We start from the raw sequence: 21634 nt of genomic DNA on the forward strand, positions 1-21634 counted from the left end.
GTTTACACTGTCTATACAAACATTTCCTTCCAGACTTTTAGGCATATTTATATACACATGCTTTTTTTTCCCTAAAAATTTTATAACTTATATTTTCACTTTCATGATAACCTTTCTATGTAAATAAGCTTTCTGCTGCATTATGTAAGACCGTGTAGACATAATATAATTTATAAATTTAATATAATTTAATTAGATTAGGTTGAACTATATTAATACTATAATGCAAGGCACCTTTATCAGTCCAGATAGACTACAAGATGCTTAATTTTCTTTCTTTGTTGTGAAAGAATGCCTTACCTATGCTAGATATGTTCTTAATTTTGAACCTACTCAGGTAGTATAATCTCTCATCTTCGGCCCTAGGTGTAGACCCATTGGAGCAGAAGTTGTCAGAGCTCCACCACATTCCTTCCAGCTTCTCAATTTCTGCGCCCTCCACTGGCTTCTCCAGGGTGGACACCTTCCTCTTTGATGGAAAATTTCTGTTCCTCGTAGAACCCACCACCATGTTTGCATGCACAGGGAGCTGGAAGTACCTGGGAGTTCATGTCTCACAGGGCGATCCTTAACCTGTGATTGACAGGGATTGTAAACATCTCAGCTCTTTCACCTTCTGGCATGGATGCCTTTCATGTGTGAGGGATGTGTTTTGCACTGTTTTTCAGTGTTGTCCCACTAGACGAAGAGCCATTTGCCAACTACAACTGCTGGTTTACAATGTGCTCCTTATTGACTACCTTCCCTTCCCTGGTCATTTTTTCATCACCCACCCTTGTTCCCTGCACACGCCACTGCACTGCTTGACTTGAATCCTGGCCTCAGTGTCTGCTTCTGGGGACCTACCCTAACTCAGGCACCTGTTACGGTCACTTCAACAGCAGAGATTCTGAGGTTGTGGCCTGTGTTTGTGGTTACAGAGATATTGTGGGGATTCATCTCATCATCAAATGGTAGTACTTCTCTTACTTCAAATCAGTATCATGTTTTAGACATTCACAGGGAAGCAGAACAGTTAAGGCCATCTTTAGTTTTCACACAGGCAAAGTATAGAGCCTTTGAGTCTAAGACATTTTTTGTGCAAGGTCATGTAGCTAATTAGAAGTAGAGCCAGTCCCAGAACCTATGTTTCCTGATTAGATAATTGTAGCTCTACAAAATGGCGCTAATGTTTTAAAAGTGAGGTTGACTTGGGACAAGTATATTGCCTGAATTAATTTTAGGGAGCCTAAACCTTGAAATGGAGAGTCTTTGAAGTACTTTTGAAGCATAATCGTTCAATAACTATGCTTCTTCATTCCTGATCCTACACTCCACCTTTTATCCCTTTATATTCCTTTCCCAGCACTCCTTTCACTTTCTTTAGCACCTAAGGGTGGCTTGTTTCTACGAGGCACTATATGGGATCATAGACTGATAATCGTCATCGAGTTGAACTTTGGCAAAGGTACTCATGGGGGAGAGTGATGTGCATAAATAGGTATAGTTGAAGGCAGAGTGCGGTAAGCACTCTAAGAGAGGTGCAAAGTCCTTCGGGAGGACAGAGGAAGGAAAGATAAATTCTGGCAGAGGAAGTCTCGCTAGAACAGGTGGCCTTTAAGCTGAGTCTGGATGGATGGGTAGGATTTCAATGGGCGGATGTGGAAGTAGGGGAGGAGGAGAAAGGAGCGGTGTGAGCCTAGAAAAATGCAACACATGTTCAAGTGGAGTGGGGTGATTGGCTCACGGGACGCAGTGAGAGGGAGAAGAGATGCGTGTACAGTTAGATGGAGAACGACCCTCCCCTGGATGCCTAGGCGTTTTAATTTTCTATGAACAGTGATCTATGAGCAGGGAAGTGTCATGATTACATCTGCATTGTAAGAACATTTATCTTAAGATACATTTCTTTTATTCTTAGATGTTATTCATTGTGTTTTACTCATTGTTTTAATAGAGAATAACATTCACATAGAATAACATCAGGGCTCTTTACCTTGGCTGGGGCCCCAGAGTAGCCGGCCCTTGAGAGTGGACCCTCAAGCCCTTCCACAGTCATTTTGCACACTAAGTTCTGAGCACATTTATCTTCTACAAGTTCCTAGAAAACACCTGGTCCTGATCTTTCCTGGTCCAAGGATTCTGTGCTTGTTCTCCCTCCAACCTCTTAGGACTGACTTCTTAACCAACTTCTCCTTAACTGATAATTTCCTCAAAGGGAATTTCCCTGTCCACCCAATCTAAAACAACACTCATGGTATTTTCTACATAGCAACTAAAAAGCTTATTTATTATTTCCTTATTTATTTTCCACTCGCTGCTACTATAATCGGCTCCATGAAGGCATGAATCATATAGTTACGATCCTCTGGAGTATTTCCCGAACTTGGCAAAGTGACTAAGACGTATAAGGGACTCAATAAATGCTTGTTGAATGGATGAATTAGAATTAGTGTTGTTAGAAAACTGGAAATATGTTACGTTGCTTAGAGATATACCTAAATAAGTTATTCAGTATCTGATGATGGAAGTTGGTATCGAGGATACTGGAACATACCGGTCATAGGTAGAATATCTTACATCTTTGCTATTCATTATTCTCTCATGTTAGTTGATGCATCATATCCAGGTGGAATTTCCTCTTGGTACATTTGTTCCTTCCTCCCCACCTCTCACACCTCCAACATTTTCTGGCCATTATTTCAATGAAGTGCTGGGCTTGGTAATTGTCCTCACGATCTGCAAATGGATTGCTCTTTCCCAGATGGCCATGGATTGAGTTGCCCAAGACCCGGTCATAAGTCACGACTTGCTGAAAAGCAAGGGAGTTCTTTTGAAGCGAAAGGGGCCTTTGGAAGGCACCCAGCAGCTTTTGAAACAGCTCCAGCAGCCGAGCTAGTAGGCCCAGTACCTTCCCTGGCAATCTGGTTTCCTGATTTACTACGAGGTAGAGAGCTGTTTATGATGCTTTTGATAGAAAATAAATGGCTCTTAATTCTACCGTATGATGAAGTTCATATTTGAAATGTTTGAATAGGTTTTTCAGACCATGGTTCTACAACTGGCTATAAAATTTTACAGTCTTGTTCCAAGGATATAAAAGTCTGTGATGGGAGCCTCCACTCCAGGCTACAACGGGAGGAATTCTAAAAGGTCGAGGCTACAACTGAGAGACACTCCATCTTGGCACTGAAACCAAAAATACACTTAACCAAAGAGTCAGGGGATAAAGGCAGGTAAGTTTGATTTGAGACTACTTCTAAACTTAAATGCCACATGGAAGGCGAATGCAATATTACTAATTCACACATCCCATGACTTCTAAAATGAAATGTGGTCAGAACTGTAAGACACAACTCATTTGTAAGCCCAGCTATCGTGAGAAGAGAATGTCTTCTCTTAAAGAGAGAAAGTTATCTCTTTATTGTGCCAGTGGACACAATGAGATACCATCTTAGCAGTGGCCTTTTGGGTATTTGGGGGAAATAAGTAATACTTCTTGAAAACATTTGCATGCAAAACATTTAGAATTAGGCCGGGCGCGATGGCTCACGCCAGTAATCCTAGCACTCTGGCAGGCCGAGGTGGGAGGATCACTCAAGGTCAGGAGTTTGAAACCAGCCTGAGCAAGAGTGAGACCCTTGTCTCTACTAAAAATAGAAAGAAATTAATTGACCAACTAAAAATATATAGAAAAAGTTAGCCGGGCGTGGTGGTGCATGCCTGTAGTCCCAGCTACTTGGGAGGCTGAGGCAGAAGGATTGCTTGAGCCCAGGAGTTTGAGGTTGCTGTGAGCTAGGCTGACTCCATGGCACTCACTCTAGCTCAGGCAACATAGTGAGACTCTGTCTCAAAAATAAATAAATAAATAAATAAATAAATAATTTAAACTTAAGAATATAGTAGTTAAAATGGTGCTTTTCTGATATCTTCAAAACTGACTTTGGTCATATTTGACAGATGTCCTTGGACAACAAGAGTTTGCTGAAGTCTTTCTTGTATTCCTTGGCTGGATGCTGACCATAGAGAGTCTACAACAATTCTGAAATGTGATAGAAACTAGTTCCTAGGGACAGCACGACTCTGCTGCATATGGTTGTTTATTTATGTGCCTGAAAAATGCTGTCAACCATGGGCCTCACCTGTGCTCCACCCCAGAGACAGGCAGTGTAGGTTCCATCGCTGCCCCTTACGTGCTGGTGTCCCAGGGGAGGAATGCACTGCCCTGCCCCAGGTGCACAGGGCTTGCCACTTTCCCTGTAATGTCTGCACCCTGTAATGTCTGCACCCTGTAATGTCTGCACCCTGCTTCACTGCTCCCTGGTGAGATTCTGGGTACTCTTTAAGGCCCATCTCTAATGTCACCTCGTTTGAGAAGCTTTCCCTCCCCTTGTGCTCCCCATGCGTGGCTGGGAGGGGTGAGAGGCTGCTTTGCCATCCCCTGTCACCTGGCCACTATCTCTACCACGACATGTGCCTTCATCCTCTGCAGGGAAGCACAAGAGCACGGGGCTATGAGCAAAGGCCTTGAAACCCCCCACACCGAGGCCTGCACCCTGTTGCCACCAGTTACGTGATGGGACACCTGGGACAAGTTCACCTCGCGGAGGCTCAGTATCCAGATTGGAAAACCCGGCATAATCACACTACCTAGATTAGGTGAGGATTGAATGAGGTGGTGAGCAAAAGTCAGCCAGCAAAGAGTGTGTCCTAAGGAAAGTTCTCGATGAATGCTGGTTATTATTGTTACTATTGCTAATGTGAGCCGCCTGTGTGTCGTTTTCAGGTAGACTGTGAGCCGCTTTCACTCTGAAAAGCAGTCCAGTTTGGGATGATATATTTTATGGTCACCCTACTTTTGAGAGGAGTTTCATCAGCTTGATTCCCAGAAATTAAGTTCCTCACTACGCAATGCACATACCACATCTGTCAGGCTTGCTAGGAGCAGCCAACTGCTGCGTGGAATCGAAGTCCTTCATACAGAGGAAATGCTCAATAAATATCGCTGATAAGAGAATAAAAAGGTGAAAGTGGAGTCATTCTGTATTCTCTCTTTTGCCGGAAATAAACCAGGAAGGAAAATTGGGTATGAGTCTAAGAGGACAGTAAAATTGGATTGAGAAGCTGTTTCTGCCATCACAATGAGTCATTGGATAACTCTATACAGGCAGAACGTTTGAGACTTTAGGAATACATCCAAAACAAGATAGAAGGAAAGACCCCCCCAGAAAACCAAGTTAAGTTTGTATGTGCTCTTTGGCCATAAATCTACTCATAAATAATATCTTCAGGGAATACTACAGTGAATTTCAAAGCAAAAACTTAGTTCCAACTTCATATATATACATATATGTATACACATACATACATATATATAAAGATATATATATTCAGTCATGTGTAGTTCAATGGCTGGGCTATGTCCTGAGAAATGAGTTGTTAGGTGTTTCATCACTGTGAAACATGACAGAGTGTACTTACACAAGCCTAGGTGGCACAGCCTACTACACACCTAGGCTATGTGGTATGTTGCTTCCAGACTACACACCTGTACAGCATGTTACTGCACTGCACAGTGTAAGGAAATAATAACACAATGATAAGGATTTGTGTGATAGAAATCTTTCAACTCCATTATAATCTTATGGGACCACTGTCATCTATGTGGTCCTTTGTTGACCGAAATGTCATTATGTGGCACATGACTATACACACACACACACACACACACACACACGCACGCAGCAATATACACTGAGTTAGCCCTTAGCAAAGGTGAAGCAGATGTCCTCTTCATTAACTCCCAGGGCTCCTTTTCTGCACTTCTGTTGCTCTCTCGGGGTTGTGTCCCTCTCCTCTCCAGGCACCCTTTTCCCTCTCTTCCTGTGCAGACCTTGGCAACACTCGGGGCTCTTTGGGGCCAGTCTTCAAATATTCCAGCAGTATTTGTCTTTTCATGTTATATTGAAATATATTTAATATAAATGAAATATATTTAAATACATTTAAATGAAACATATTTAAACACATTTAAATGAAATATATTTAAATACATTTAAATGAAATATATTTAAATACATTTAAATGAAATATATTTAAATATATTCAAATGAAATACATTTAAATATATTTAAATAAATATATTTACTATATATTGAAATATATAATTCCAAATTGTGGCATGGAAGGTGTTAGTCGCAATTAAGGGGATTTCAGGCACAAGAAAACTCACTGGGCAGGCAATCTGGGATGGGGTAACGCCCTGGAACCTTCTGGAGGCGGCATACTGAGTGCATGGGAAGCACGTGCCGTGGGTCGGGCCGAGTGGAGTCTGAATTCTGGCTCGTCACTATGGGCAGTGTAGCTTTGGGCCTTCGTTTGTATGGAAGGGACAATGATAATATCTGAGTCTTAGGCTTGTTTTGAGAATTAAATGAGACTGTGCTTATAAAACACCTAATAACATGTCCGGGTCGTAGTCTAGCATGACTGAGTAAGAGCTTTGGAGGCAGACAGAAAAAGGCCTAACTTTTGCTCGTGGAGAAACAATGCTCTACATCCTGGAGAACAGAGATAATGCTCTTCACATGGGACTGTTGTTAAGGCTTAAATACACTAAAAGATTTACATCAGTCCTTGTCATATAATAAACCCTAACTAAGTTGCAGCAACTATAATAACAGTTATTATTAATATTAGGTTCTTCGACTATTATGTGGGCTTAATGAATGCTAGACATTATTTTTTTAATCATTATTATCAGGGAATCATTGACATTCCTGAATTCATTTGGGAGATGGAGGTCCTCTTTGTTTAAATGTAAGGTGGAATCCTGAATCTAATCAATCATTCCATATAATATTTGTTATGTAGGAAAAGGTCAGTCAGTGTTTGAGAGATCCATTATGTTTTTTCAGAGGAAACTTAAGGAAATGCAAGACTGTGGAGAAATCACTTAACATTTTATGTCCTGATTACTACTTACCAAAAGTCATTTGTATGTGCACCTGCATGCAAATATTCCCACCCGATATAGCGAGGTGACTGAATCTATTTTTAATGCCGTCTCAGGCTGCTGAGAACAGTTTAGACCACTCCAGGTAAGCCTCTGTTATGAAATGGGATTTTAATTCACTTGCCTCTAGTCACATAGATGTACCCAAAGTTACGCTCTGATAGAAAAACAAACATTTGGTTATCTCCTTGTGCATACTTGGGAAAGAGGAAAGAAAAAAAAAAAAAAGCAAAGGATCTGACCTTTTGGTAGTCAGTTTCTCCGTGCTGGGTCCTGGCCAGTGCACAAGTAAATAAAGGCTGGAAATGACAGGCCTGCTCTGCCATTCTTTCTCATGAACTCAGAGTCAGCCAATGCCAGATACGGAACCAGAAACAGGGAGTCTTACTACTCATTCCCTTCCTCAGATCAGTTTTTTCCAAAGAACTACACCTGAACGTGACTTGTCTGGATTCCAAGAATCCTTTTTAATGATCGTGGTTACGATCCTTTAAGAAACAGCCAGGAATGAGACCACTGTCCCTGGTGTGCAGCAAAAGCCGGAAGCCAGGGCATTCGGAGCCCCAGAGCGCCGGAGGGGACTCCTGAGCCACCAGCCGGCAAGCCAGCAGGATATTTTAGACGCCACAACTGTCGGTATTCACTTGTCGTTTAAGGAACTAGGGGGAAAAAATGCACAGCACAACTGCTGCAATGTCACAGTCCCAGCAAAACTAAACTGCTCCCAAAGATGACGTGTGTGAGAAGCTGTCAACTGCTGAGAGCAAGCTCACCATCTCGTCTAGTACGATACATGCTTCACAATCCCCGCAGAGCAGAACCAGTGGTTCCGATGCCCATTTCTGCCTGGTTCCCACCACACTTTGCTCAGAGGTCGCTCTTACTACTAAACGTTGCCGTTTTGTGTTAAAAGGTTTGTTTCTTCTAGAGACCCGCGAGCTGCTGGAAGGCGGGGACTAGATCTTATTATTTTTTCATATTCCCAATGCCTCGAACATTGTAGAAACTCAATAAATTTGTTTGTTGAATATACAGGTCAGACCACTGACAAAATAGGACTAAAGTTACAGGCTGATGGGCAGCTTGTTGGCATTATCTGTGACTTTGTTATATCTAAATAGAAAACCTTACTTTAAATCCACGTGCTCTAAGTTACTCATTTTTCCTTGCACCCCCAAAACATTTTCTAGGCCATTACTCTGTGTCAGCTACTGAGGGGTTACACAGATGGAAAACAGTCTTTTCCCTTCCTTCAGTGAGATTACTGAGTGTGTGAATAACCACACTCTATATATTCAGAAGTCAACCTAATAAATATTTTTGGGTTTATTTGATAGTTCTGGCTGCCATTTGAAACAGAAAATCAGTTCAACACCACTGCAGTTAACAGTGACTCACTGCTCCAAACCTCAATTGGCCAAAGTTTTAATCATATGGAGACAATTTGAACTTCACCGCCATCAAGAATCAACAGGAATATCTAATGCAAGAATTAGGGATGCGTATCAGTTTTCACAGTGCAGTTTGGTCATTATGAAAGTACACTTTTTTGTTGTCATTAAAGGAACTTTTAGTAGCCAGACTATTGTTCTGGCGTGTGGTGAGTCTAAACACCCCAGTGGCCTCTCTGCCTTTGATCTTTTCAGTTTCTGAAGTTGTGGGATTTTGCATGCTACACTGCTAATCTGGGAAAATGTACAATCGCTATAAAAGGAAATTTTTCTATTAGTCCAAGAATAATTCATTTATAGCAAAACCACCTGACAGAAACATGTGGGCGCATATCACCCTTATGAAGACCAAAGATATTTTTACAACTGAGGATTATTTTCTTCCCTTTATACAAATCCACATGGTGCCTATGCAGACATCAGTCATCGGCAATGCTGTCTATTCCACCCCAAGAATAGCATTCGGAAGTTTCGCTCCAAATTTGGACAAAAAGAACTTAGTATTAGAAGTTAGTTGTTTTATCTTCCATAGCCTAATTACTCAAAGTCAAGGTCATGTGAACTCAATTGGACTAGGATGGCAAGTGCAAATGGGGTGCCCATGGAATATTGCTTTTCTGCCTTGGACATCCTCTGCTTGATCTATATCCTGCATCCTGCGGTTTTCTCTTCTGGAGTCAAATGTTTCCTTGTGTCTCCAAAGGATAATACCTGTCCCAGCGAACAGTCCATCTGGCTGCTGAGTCTCATAGACCTCGGGGGGCACCATGGGTAATGACTACTACACCTTATCCATCCATCCATCCATCCATCCATCCATCCATCCATCCATCCATCCATCCACTCACCTTATCCATCCATCCATCCATCCATTCATCCACTCATTCATCCAACAGAGAACAAGTGAGGGATGTGTCTACTATGAATATTTATTGGAGAGTCAGTCCCAGGTAGATGTCTGGTTGTGTGCATGTATGGTTCCAGTTATAAAAGGAGAATGGGTGAGCAAAACCAGCACTCTGTCAACATGCTCTGACTAAGAAGATGAGGATGTCTTATTCTGGGGAGTGACTTTCCTCTAACGAACACAAAGAAAAAAGTTTTAGATAGACAGAGACTCATTTCTGTCCCTGAATCCTGTCCAGAGGCTGCATTTTTTGGTTAAAGGAATTCCAAGCATGACCAAATAAGCCAGTCTAAATGAAGCATTTGCACTAGAGAAGACACTAGTTTGCTAAAAAGGGAAAATCTGAGCACGTATGTCACAGAGGAGATCCATCCCAACTCCATACCAATCTCCTGGCACAAACAGAAGGGAGGAAGAGTCATTGCTATTACTTCAATAAGCCAAAATGCACCACAGCCCTTAAAACCCTGGGAAGGGTAATCACAGGCGATAGCTGGTACTTTATCCATCACAGGAGCTGAAGGCATTGCTGGGCTTCTAGAAATGGCTGGGACTATTTCAAGGAACCTCAGCCTTGGGGAGACCAAGCTCTGGGTTGATTTAGTATTGCAGTGAGCAGAAGGAAAAATAATACCAATTAAACAATTACAACAACAACAACAACAAGCTTTGCTGCATTTGTATGAAATCTTTCTATTGTCCCCAAAGCTAAATGATTGAGCCCCCCACTTTGGCACATATCCAGCACCTTGGACCTTTGTGAAACCTGTCTTGCCACACTTCACGTACTGTTGATTTAGGTTCAGCCTAACGATGGAGGCTTGAAAGGGAGCATGGTGCAGGAGCAAGAGGAGAGAGAGGGAATTAGGAAACCTGGGTTCTAGTGCTATTTTGACAACAAACGTATGCAGTCTTTAAATACAGGCAACATTTTGGGCTGTTACTTTCTTTTTTTTTTTTTTTTTTTTTTTTTTTTTTTTTTTTGAGACAGAGTCTCACTTTGTTGTCCAGGCTAGAGTGAGTGCCGTGGCGTCAGCCTAGCTCACAGCAACCTCAAACTCCTGGGCTTGAGTGATCCTTCTGCCTCAGCCTCCCGAGTAGCTGGGACTACAGGCATGCGCCACCATGCCCGGCTAATTTTTTTTTTTTTTTTTATATATATATCAGTTGGCCAATTAATTTCTTTCTATTTATAGTAGAGACGGGGTCTCGCTCTTGCTCAGGCTGGTTTTGAACTCCTGACCTTGAGCAATCCGCCCGCCTCGGCCTCCCAAGAGCTAGGATTACAGGCGTGAGCCACAGCGCCCGGCCGGCTGTTACTTTCTTATCTGTAAACTAAAGAGATTAAGTATTTTACTTCTTCTTTTTTTTTTTTTTTTTTTTTTTTGTATTTTACTTCTTTATACTTCTAAAACTCTATGAGATAGAAGGCATCAAACACGTATCATGTGTCTTGGGGGAGAAGAAGCAAAGGAAATCGTGGAAAGTGGCACACGGTGTGCTTTGCCCAGGCCTTATAGGAGGACCCAGGAAGCTTTCCTTGGAAGTGACATTTGACTACTGCAGGACCCAGGGCCCTATTTGTCCACGTCTTTACCAGTTCTATCCAGTTTTTACCTTGTTGTTGACAGGCACGCCTTGCCTTTCCCATGAGCAATCAGCTCCTTGGAAAGCATGACCCATCCTGTCATCTGCCACTCCCAGCTCTGGCTCCAGAAACACGTGTTGAATGAATCACGGTTCCGTGAAGCCTGCTTGATTAGCTCTTTCCCCAAATCATTATCATTTCCATTTCAAAGATAAAATTAAGACCCAAACATTTTGATGTATTTATCTCAGTTCACAAAATTGGATTTGAAGCCTCAGTTCCAAAGTATTCACAGTAATGAACTGTTCTTTTAGCAAATCTTCCCAGATATCATTCTGAAGACCTTTGCTTCCCAACCCCAATCCGCCGATATCAAAGGCCTGCAAAATAATAACAACAGCAATAATAATAATAATTGAGTTTTATGCCTGAGCTAAAAGCATTATCTCATGGAATTCTTAAAACAGCCCTATACAATTTTGGATGAGGCTTGCTGATGGTAAGTGCTTGTTCCACACAGGCAGAAATGGAGCCATGTTTATCTGATTTCAAAATTCTTGCTCCAAACCAGTAGTGCATTCAAACGAGTCTGACTACCCACCTGACACAACCTACCCGGACTATTATCTCTGTGTTTCCAGATAAAAACCTAAGCCAATGTGAAGGGAGAAAATCAAAGCTATGAAGCGAAAAGGTAGTGCTTTGGAGTTTTGCAGTTAAAAAGGCAATGAATGTTATTTGGAGTTTTTAAATCCTCAGTCTGAATGTTTATTTACTTAATGGCTGAGTGAAGTCAGGAAATTTACTGGACCTCAGAGAGCCTCCTCACTCAGTTCTTTGTCAGTAAAATGTGAACAATAGCACTTACCCCAAGAAGGTGTTGTGAAAACTTAATGAGATAGTGTGTGTTAAAATACCTGGAGCATATAGTAAGTGCTCAATAAATCCTCCTTTCTCCCCTTCCCCACTCTCTCTTTTAGCAAAAGAAATGCCTGCCCAAACAAGTTCCAAAACCATAGGAGAATGAAGGAGGTGTTTGCAGGAATACCTTGGCATCTTCTAATAAGGAGAAGTTCACTCCTGCTCAGCTTAGTTCCCAAATAAAACATTTCACCTCCCTAGAAATTTTCAGAGCTTGCCAAGGCCCCAGCAATCCTAAAAGTTATTTGCTGTCAACACTTCCATTAAGTTGACCAGGAAAGAGGTTGCTTGTCTTACCATTAACAGGATTATTTTCTGAGGTTTTTATTTAGGTACTTGGTGGCCTAGAATTTACAATTATGACCCCATCCCATGATGATACTTAAACTGAGTAAAGTCAGAAGTATTCTTTCTCAGATTTTTCTTTCATCCTTTATTAATTTTTTAAAAATGGGGCTGATAGTTCTGTAACAATAGTGACTTCTACAGGGGTATTCATTCATTCATTTGCCAAACATTAAGCATCATGATTCAGGTACCATGTAACATACCAGAGACATAAAGATGAAAATCTTCATGGGCCCTTAAAGAGCTCACAGCACAGCAGAGGAGAAAAGAGCCTGAAAGGAGAATTCCAGAGCAGCATGACGCTATGAATAGGAATCCCATGCCCATAGGCTTGACTCTCCAGTGTACCAGCCGTACCTCATCATTAACTGTGGCCTTGAGTCATCGGACTCACTCATCCAGTAAGTAATTACTGATGTTTGAGACCATCCAGTTCCAAATACAAAGATACGTGGCATGAGGCATGCCCTCAGGGACACTTCCTTCTCGGCAGAAGTCATTTGGCTCAAGCTAGAGCAAATGCAAGTAGAGGAAAGAGATGCATTTCTTCTCTTTGTCTTGAGCACACAGAGCCTCGGTGTTGGGCGGTACCACCCTGGCCCAGCTCCACATCTGACGCACGACTCTCGACTGCATGCCACCCATCCCCTCCTCCTGCACCAACTTCACTCACATGGTGACCCGTTCCATTAGGGACAACTTCCGGTGTTAGAAAAGTCTCCATTAAGCCAAATGTACAGCCCTATTGAGCAGAGACTTTTCCGTTTTGCTCCCCATGGACCCCCATCAAATCTGATAAAGACTAATGACTCCTTCTCAGAATAATGTCTTTATGTTCTTGTTTCTTTAATAGAGATGGTTCTCACTGTGTTGCCCAGGCTTGTCTCAAACTCCTAGGCGCAAGCAGTCCTCCTGCCCCGGCCTCCCAAAGTGCTAAGATTACAGGTGTGAGCCACTGCACCCAGCCTGTTATTTTATTGTATTGTATTGTATTTTGTTTTTCAAGATGGGGGTCTCTCTCTGTCATCCAGGCTGGAATGCAGTGGCACAACCATAGCTCACTACAGCCTCCAACTTCTAGGTCCGAGTGATCCTCCTGCTTCAGCTTCCTGAGTATCTAGGACTACAGGTGCATGTAACCACGCTGGGTTAATTTTTAAAATTTTTTAGAGAGATGGGATCTTGCTCTATTGCCCAGGCTAGTCTCAAACTCTTGGCCTCAAGCAATTCTCCTGCCTCAGCCTCCCAAAGGGCTGGGATTACATGTGTGAGCCACTGTGCCTGGCCAAAATAATATTTTTAAACCAGAAAGTATACAATATTACAAAGGAAACTATTTATATATAAGCTATCTACATGTATATGTGGTGTATATATATGACAAAAGTATGATATATAATTACATGGTCTTCTTTATAATATACTAAATAATAAGATCTAGAGGCAGGTATCTAACTTTCATAATTTTGAAGTGGTGATAAGTATAAGTGATATCTTGAGATATCTCTAGCAACTGTAATGTGTTATGAAAATAGCTTTGATTTCTATTGGTGACAAAGCCATGATTCTGCTAATACTACTGTAGTTTGTTACAGTCACAACTAAAGAAAATGTAACATTCCAGTTACAGGGTGGACAGTTACGGTGGAAATCAAGATGCAATTTTTCCCATGCAAGTTCACAGATTCCCCTGAATTCTCAAAGACCCCCAAAGTAAAGAACTCTATTATAGAAATTTTTTAAAACTTGCCTCCTGAAAACCACACAGAGAAAATTAATTCTCCTAAACTCTCCTGTTTCTTCTAAATTAAATCTTCTAATCCAAAAATGACAGAATTTTCAGTAACCTTATCACTTTCCTTTGCATAAGCAAGAATTTGTTACTTTCCAAACTAAAGCAATGAGCCTGAAAAGGCAGTGTGCATTCCAAATTGCCATGACCATCTGCATAATCCCAGGGGAAGGAAGGATAAATTCACAGCAACACCTTGGCATGCTCTCTATTAATGAGGAAGTTTTCTTTCACTTAGGGAAAAACAATTGTCAAAATGGTTGATTTAATATTATAAAGTCTAAGCAGTAAGTTTTTTTCTTAAAGAGAATTAACTGATTTTTAAGGACAGTTTGATTTTCTCACTGAAGTGATCATTTTGAACAGTTAGGGACCTGTAACTCAAGGGATAAATAACACAAGGAAATATGAAGAAAAAAAAAAAATTCCCAGGACAGAAGGCCGGAGTTTACTATTAGTTTAGCCTATGATAGATGTGTGTGTTTAAAGTTTTTGAACCTCTGAAACAAATTGATGTTTCCTGTCTGCTTCTGCCAAAGTTTATATTCTCTGAGTGCATAGAAGTGAGATACCTTAAGTGTATTTTTCCTATTGTTTGTCAAGTTGAAGTCTTGAATGTGTATGCCTGAAACTACACATTTTTGTATCATTCCAAAATGTTCAAAAGGAACAATGAAGGGTGGGTCTTTGGAGGCCAGAGGATGTGGCCACCTAGACATTGAGCAAGCCCGTAGCAGAGGGGTTAAAATTGACACATCTATTTTTCTCTCAAGTGGTCAGGCCTGAGGGTGAATATTTTTTATCTGTTTATAGTCTACCAGATAGATTACAACAATCTGATCAAATACACTCCTATGGATATGAACCCAAATCAATCGATATTCAGCCAGTCAAGACTGAAATCATATATATAATTTCAACCATTTAGTGATGGGCTAGTGCTATAGAAAAATGTTGTTATTGTTTTTGTATATGTGAATAAATGGCTTCTACAGAAGTTAAATGCAAGAATGTATGTGCAAATACAATATAAAGGACTATACTAGTAAAAACAACCATAATATTTTTTGTCATTATTATTATTATTATTACAATACAAAGAATGGGCTCAATAGATATGTGTGGAATTTGAATGCATGCCTGTATGATTGACTCAATGAATGCTTATACTCTTACCTATCAAATGTTATGGTTCTAACCAATTCTCTTCATCAATAAAACTTGCTGAAGATAAACTCCTAGGGTTATGGTGAAGATTGAATTAAATAATATACATGAATGTGTCTACTATAATCTGGCACATGGCGTGCATTCGACAAATGTTAGAGGAATCTTAATTTTTAAAATGATTAATAAGGGAAAATTCAAGGTCGCTTAAAAATTTGATGAAATTTAGATTCCTAGCAAAGGCAATTGATACTGAAATCTCATTACAGCACAGCTGGACTTTTATGACCTATAAGTACAATGTCACACATCTATCAATTTTCCTGAAACGCTGCTACTATAATTAGAAAATATAATGCATTATCCAGGGTTCCTGTTCTAACTGCATAAAAGCAGAGGGAGGCGGCTAGTTTTCTTTCCATAGGTGATAAGATTAGCTTGCTTCCAGCTTTTAAAGTCCCAGCTGTAGAGTCAGGTTGAATAATATTTTTAATGCAGACAATGTTTGTACTAGACAAAGTCAACTTAGCATTTCATATGAGCTAGTCAAGTGTTCCCCTGCTCAGTGTGCTCTTTTTCTCCTTCTCTCACTGTTTAAATAAATTATAGGAGAGGAGAATTTTAGCGTGGAACTGCTACTATACCATAACACAACACGAAAGTCATGTTTGGGAATATTTGTGTTCTTGGCCTCACGTCCTCTGAAAACTCTCCATCAGGATAACTTTTCTATGAGCCATGTATTTCCTTTGTTTTTAAATCCCTTGCATTCATAACTCATACATGGTTTCTTAATGAAACATACCCCCCTGTATCAGCCAGAATACCATAATCTGACCATGTTTTACATCTCAACGAAGTAAGTATCTTCAAAGAGATTTTTCCCTTCAGTCATTAGACTTTTATTTTTTTAATTGGAAAGTAAACTAGAAAAGGAAGATGGAACCTGGAGTTTCTCTATCTGAAAAGAGTTGGGAAGTGTTTCATTAAAAACTGCAAAATAGGCCAGGCATGGTGGCTCGCACCTGTAATCCCAGCATTTTGGGAGGCCAAGGGGGGAGGATTGCTTGAGGTCAGAAGTTCAAGACCAGCCTGGGCAACATTGTGAGACCCTAGCTCTACAAAAAAATTAAAATTTTGGCCAGCTGTGGTGGTGTGTGCCTATAGTCCTAGCCCCTAAGGAGGCTAAGGCAAGAGGATCACTTGAGCCCAGGAGTTCGAAGCTACAGTGAGCTATGATGACGATGCTACTGCACTCTAGCCTGGGTGACAGTGTGAGACCCTATCCCTAAAAAAAAACAAAACCATAAAGCAAACAATGATAACAACAACAAAAAACCCTACAAAATAGGAATGGAGACTCTGGGTCTTAGACTTTAGTTGATAAATTTTACAATTTCCACCCCCAACCCCCACCAGCCTCTAGGACCTCTTTCTCTCATTTGTTAATACCCTACTACCATGGCATTGTGTTTGGTTCCATGGTGGCCCTGGATGAATCTCTCACATCCATCCAAGCTTTCCCAGCATGGGAGCACGGCGTAGTTCTAGACAGTAGCTGGGAGGGCACTAGAAGCTAATCTGGCTGAAAAGGAGGGAGACATGCAGTGACCTCCCTTTTTATTTTCTTCCCAGACACCAAGGAATTTTAACTTTGTCCTTGAAAAAAACGCTTTGCTTTGATTCAAGGAGAGCTCACCTCCCAGCTGAACACAGTAGCACCAGCGAGAAGTCGAGATCAGATCTTTCAAGGCCTCATGCATGGACACAGGCTGCTGAGCCTGGGGTGAGCAGCCTCCTGAGCCTCTTTTTTTTTTTTTTTTTTGAGACAGAGTCTCACTTTGTTGTCCAGGCTAGAGTGAGTGCCGTGGCGTCAGCCTAGCTCACAGCAACCTCAAACTCCTGGGCTTGAGTGATCCTTCTGCCTCAGCCTCCCGAGTAGCTGGGACTACAGGCATGCGCCACCATGCCCGGCTAATTTTTTATATATATATCAGTTGGCCAATTAATTTCTTTCTATTTATAGTAGAGACGGGGTCTCGCTCTTGCTCAGGCTGGTTTTGAACTCCTGACCTTGAGCAATCCGCCCGCCTCGGCCTCCCAAGAGCTAGGATTACAGGCGTGAGCCACAGCGCCCGGCCTCCTCCTGAGCCTCTTAAAATCCACCACCCCCTAAGCCTCAGAATCCTTCTTTCTTGACACAGATATCTTGGTGTCCTTCACCTCAACACATCCACCCCAAGCCCAACATCCTTTCACCTTCTCCTCTCTCGGGAGCAACCACAGCCTATTAGCCATGAGTGTTAAGAAGGCTGCACTAGGTTTAGGACGGGCTAGGGTTAACCATCTCTGAGCTTCTAAGAGGTAGATGCGTAATTCTTATTTTTTTAGCACATCTTAGACTCCAGATATCACTAAGTGAAGCTATTCCAGCTCTTCTGTTTTGAAACCAAATTTGCTAGAATTCTGGAGGTGCAATTGATTATCAGTGTACAAAATGGATCCTTGTGGCCCTGAACTTGCATTTGAGACATGCTTACAATACAGGCTGGATCTACTGATAAACCAGCTCATAAATATGTCTCCTGGACAACCAACGCAAGGAACCTCGTTCTCTATTTGCCTCTTTTCCTTGTATTCTGTTTCCCTTTCTCTCACCTCTATCCCAGCAGAGTTAACATGCAGACTGCTTGCATAGGTTCACAGAGTGAAGCTAATTAAAAGAAAGGGAAATTTAGTTTGCTGTTTAAAATGCTGCTACTTTTCCAGTTTTGCCAGGCAGCATCAACTCTGGAAGCAAAAACAGAAATAAATCCTGCTGGACGGGGTATCTTTAATTAAAACTCTCGACTCTGCCTTCTAAAGAGAGGAGGGTACGTAAAGTTGAAAGGACTTTTTTTTTTTTTTGCCATTTGGAAGTCTTCCTTATGGTCAAGAGGAGGCATCACTTTTTCAGAGTTTGCATGCTGCCCTCTCCTGGCCTGTGTGCACAGGACTGCCACAGTACATCAAATCCATGTAATGTAATCCCACACCTGTGTGTGATGTACCTACAAACACATGAGCGTTCGTCTAAAATATTCAGGACGTCTCATCAGAAGTTTACACTTGAAGTTAATTTGAGGACATAAATTCATGCCTTTGGCTCCTGGATTTACATTTAAGGACGTCAACCTTTATACCATCTTATTTCAAACCCCTGTTGCTTCTACCCTCTCGCTCTGCAGCCTCTGAGCTTCCAGGGGGCACCAGGGCTCTGTTCTGCAAATCAGTGCTCCACCACGCGCCGGGTCCTGTCCCCGGGCTCTCCATTCAAAGACATCTTCCCAACTAGAAGTGATGGCAATGTGAAATCTGCTGAAGTCATTGGTCAATGTTGAGTCTGAGGAGTGTATTTTAGTCTTATGTGTGATCAAAATGAATTCTACACATTATTAAGCCAGCACGTATAATTTACAGAAACAAAAGGACTACGTGGCAGGAAGAGAAGCAGCTAATCAAAGAAGTAGATGGCAACATAGGCCTCATTTATAATTGCACACCGTCCCCTTCAAAACAATTTGTTTTGTTTGTTATTTTCCCGTGTGACTTGTCTTAAACCCAAGACTGGGCATGTTTTCCCTGGTTGAAATAATTTATTATTTTTCTCCTAAATACTTAAAGGACCCTGATAGTGAGAACATGTCTACAATGTGGAGCAATTGCTGTAGCAACACTAGAATAAAAACGTGTCTGGCCTAATCTGCTGTGTGCTTGTGCCTCAACAGTGTGTCAACGTTTGTCCTTGACCCAGGCAAGCCAATCCTCTCCCTAGCAATAAGAACTCAGAGTCTAATACCATTCCTTTGCATTAGAAGAAGAAGGCTAAGGAAGAAGTGTTTACTTAAAGAGATTTAAAGGCATGTCTCTTGTTTAAACTTTACCAAACTTATAACTTGAGGGTTAGCTAAAGTTCTGGTTGGCTCTACTAAGATGTATAGAGAGTGAACATTTGATTACCTCTCAATGAAGAATGATAGCATAAAACAATGAATAATCAAAGCATTTATTTATACGTATATTTGACAAGCCACCAGTGTCTCCCAGTCTATACAAAGTGAATGAATTTAGTCTTATATACTCATTCACTCGCTACCAACACATCCTCAAACATTGCTTTAGAGATTGAATGGTAAGAGGGAAATGGGTCTCAATTTATTGCAGCTACTACATTTACAGAAGATTGACAAATGCTCATAATCATGCAAAACCACACTTTTACCCACTAATAGAATTTAATTGGATCAATTAATTGGTATTTATTTGAATAGGTAAATTCTTTATGATCGGTTTCCTTTGTGACGTAAAAGGAGAAAAATATTCATCTATAAAATCAAAATGCTCTCTCCTAAATATAATATTCACTTGACATGTCTACTCTTAGACACAATGTCAGATCAGTCAATGGGCAAAATATGTAGTTTTCTTAACTCCATGGTAGAGCTAAGCATGCATTCCCCTTAATGACAGAATGAACATGTTCATCTGATGGAAAAAAGAAAAAGGTCAATATAAATTCTCCATTGCGATATACACAATAAATATCTTTCTTATAACTTCCTCATCTTTCTTGGTCAGAAACGTCTCCGGACAAGGAGTACCCTGATAACCAGGTAGTACTGAATGGTGAGTTGACTGTGGATTATCAGTGGATGGTTTGGATATGATCTACTAAGAATCCACTGAGAAGAGTGCTATTGAGACTGAAGGTGACATTTGATTGTTCCTGCACCTGCTGCAGTGCCATTCTCCTGCTGAATTGCTGTCCCAGTGTGTGTTTGTTCTCCACTGCAGAAAAGGTGCTTTTTATAGGGGTTCAGGGTGCTTGAGTACCAGCACTTACGGATTGCCCCAATCAAGACCAATCTTTGAACTACGCCTTTCATGCAGTCCCTCTGGCTTTTCTGGAGAAAGACTGAACTCAATTAAGCAATGTTAATGTAATCACAGGTAATCAACAGGGGGTAAAAGTTATATAACCGTCTTCAAAATTCCAAATCAAACATGATAAAAATCCCAGGGAAATAGATTTTTTTAAAACAAAACCTGCACCTCAAAATGAGAGGACTAAGGAAAGGAAAAGAAAAATAGGCAGACATCTACCCATTTTGAGGTCAAATAAAATCAAAACAAAACTTGCTATTTACTTGCGAGTATCATATTTACTATATAGTTCCAATTCATGACTTTTTAATGCAGTAATAGGTGAGATCCTGGAGCTCATCCTGCCTGGGGTGCACAACACAAATGCATTTTAAAACTCTTAAGACAATGTAGAGATAAATCAGGTACACAGGAAGGATCATTGGCAATCACATTTTAAAATATCTATCTCCCTTCTCTCTTTTCTCCACCAACAAATAGCATAGCAATACGGTGATATTTCGCTCCTGAGGTTAATCCACCTTGGCCGTGTGCTTTAAAAATCAAAACCATGCCCAAGTCCACTGTGGTTCTTTTTCCTGTAAGGAAGATATTAACCTAACAGGCAGGTGGGAAGTGTTCAGAGGCTGCTTTCTAACAATCAGATGATACTGGACTTGCCATAGGTCCTACTTATAATGGAGATCAGCACGAGGTGTTTATAGGCTGCATGACAACATGCAGGTATTGATGTTGAGAGAGACAGAGACAGAGAGAGAGAGAGAGACATCACGGTCAAGTTCGAAGGTCCTCGTTTTTTTTTTTTTTTTTCTTTCTTTTTTTACGCCCATGCACAATTCAATAGGTGCATAAACCTCGTGGCTCCAAAACACAGGCTAGCAGCTTTAATCATCGGAGGTGAACCAGGCAAGACAGTCCCACCAGGGCTTGCTTTCTATCCCGGCCAGCCAGCCGCGGCACACACAATTGTCAGTGCACGCGTAAGTGCGCGCGAAGGTGCAAACGAGAAACCACGGTGCCCGTGCCCGGTGGGTGAGTCGTGGGTGACAAGCTGCGTACCTGCAATGACGTGATGGAAGCCTCCTCCTCCTCCTCCTCCGCGGGTCGCTGGTCGCTTCCTAGACCTCGCTCTGCTCCCAGCCCGATAGTCCAGGCCCCGGTCTGAGTTCGGGGTGGCGCCGCGGCCGCGTGCAGGGCGAGCAGACGCCCATGCGGGAGCGCGCGGGCGGGCGCAGGGCCGGGGGAGCGCCCGGCGCGGGGCCCGGCTGGCTGCCTGCAGACGCGCGGAGCCCGAGTCTGAGCTCTGCCTCCTCCCGGCGCTGCATGGGGATATTATCACCGTCTGGGATTTCTATTGGCTCCGAACACCAAACAAATCACACCAGCCGCCACCACCCACCCGCCCCCCCTCTCCGTTTCACTCAGCGCTTGTTTCTCATCTAACCCACAAACATTGCAGCCACACACACTGCAGTCGCTCGCTGTGTTTCTCTTTCCCTCCCTCCCTCCCTCCAGTCTGTGGATTTACAACCTCGTGGGCAGC

The 21634-nt window shown here is 41.8% G+C and overlaps 1 protein-coding gene across 1 annotated transcript in view; it reads right to left on the minus strand.

Annotated features, from left to right (window-relative positions):
* The window catches only part of GREM2 (gremlin 2, DAN family BMP antagonist), a 104877-nt gene extending 83444 nt beyond the window's left edge, over positions 1-21433 (minus strand). The window contains exon 1 of the mRNA XM_012738324.2: positions 21151-21433. The gene's annotated coding sequence lies outside the window, so the exon portion shown is untranslated. The remainder of the gene's footprint in view (positions 1-21150) is intronic.
* Positions 21434-21634: the final 201 nt, after the last annotated feature.

The sequence above is a fragment of the Microcebus murinus genome, chromosome 19, assembly GCF_040939455.1.
Source record: "Microcebus murinus isolate Inina chromosome 19, M.murinus_Inina_mat1.0, whole genome shotgun sequence".
Classification (NCBI taxonomy): Eukaryota; Metazoa; Chordata; class Mammalia; order Primates; family Cheirogaleidae; genus Microcebus; species Microcebus murinus.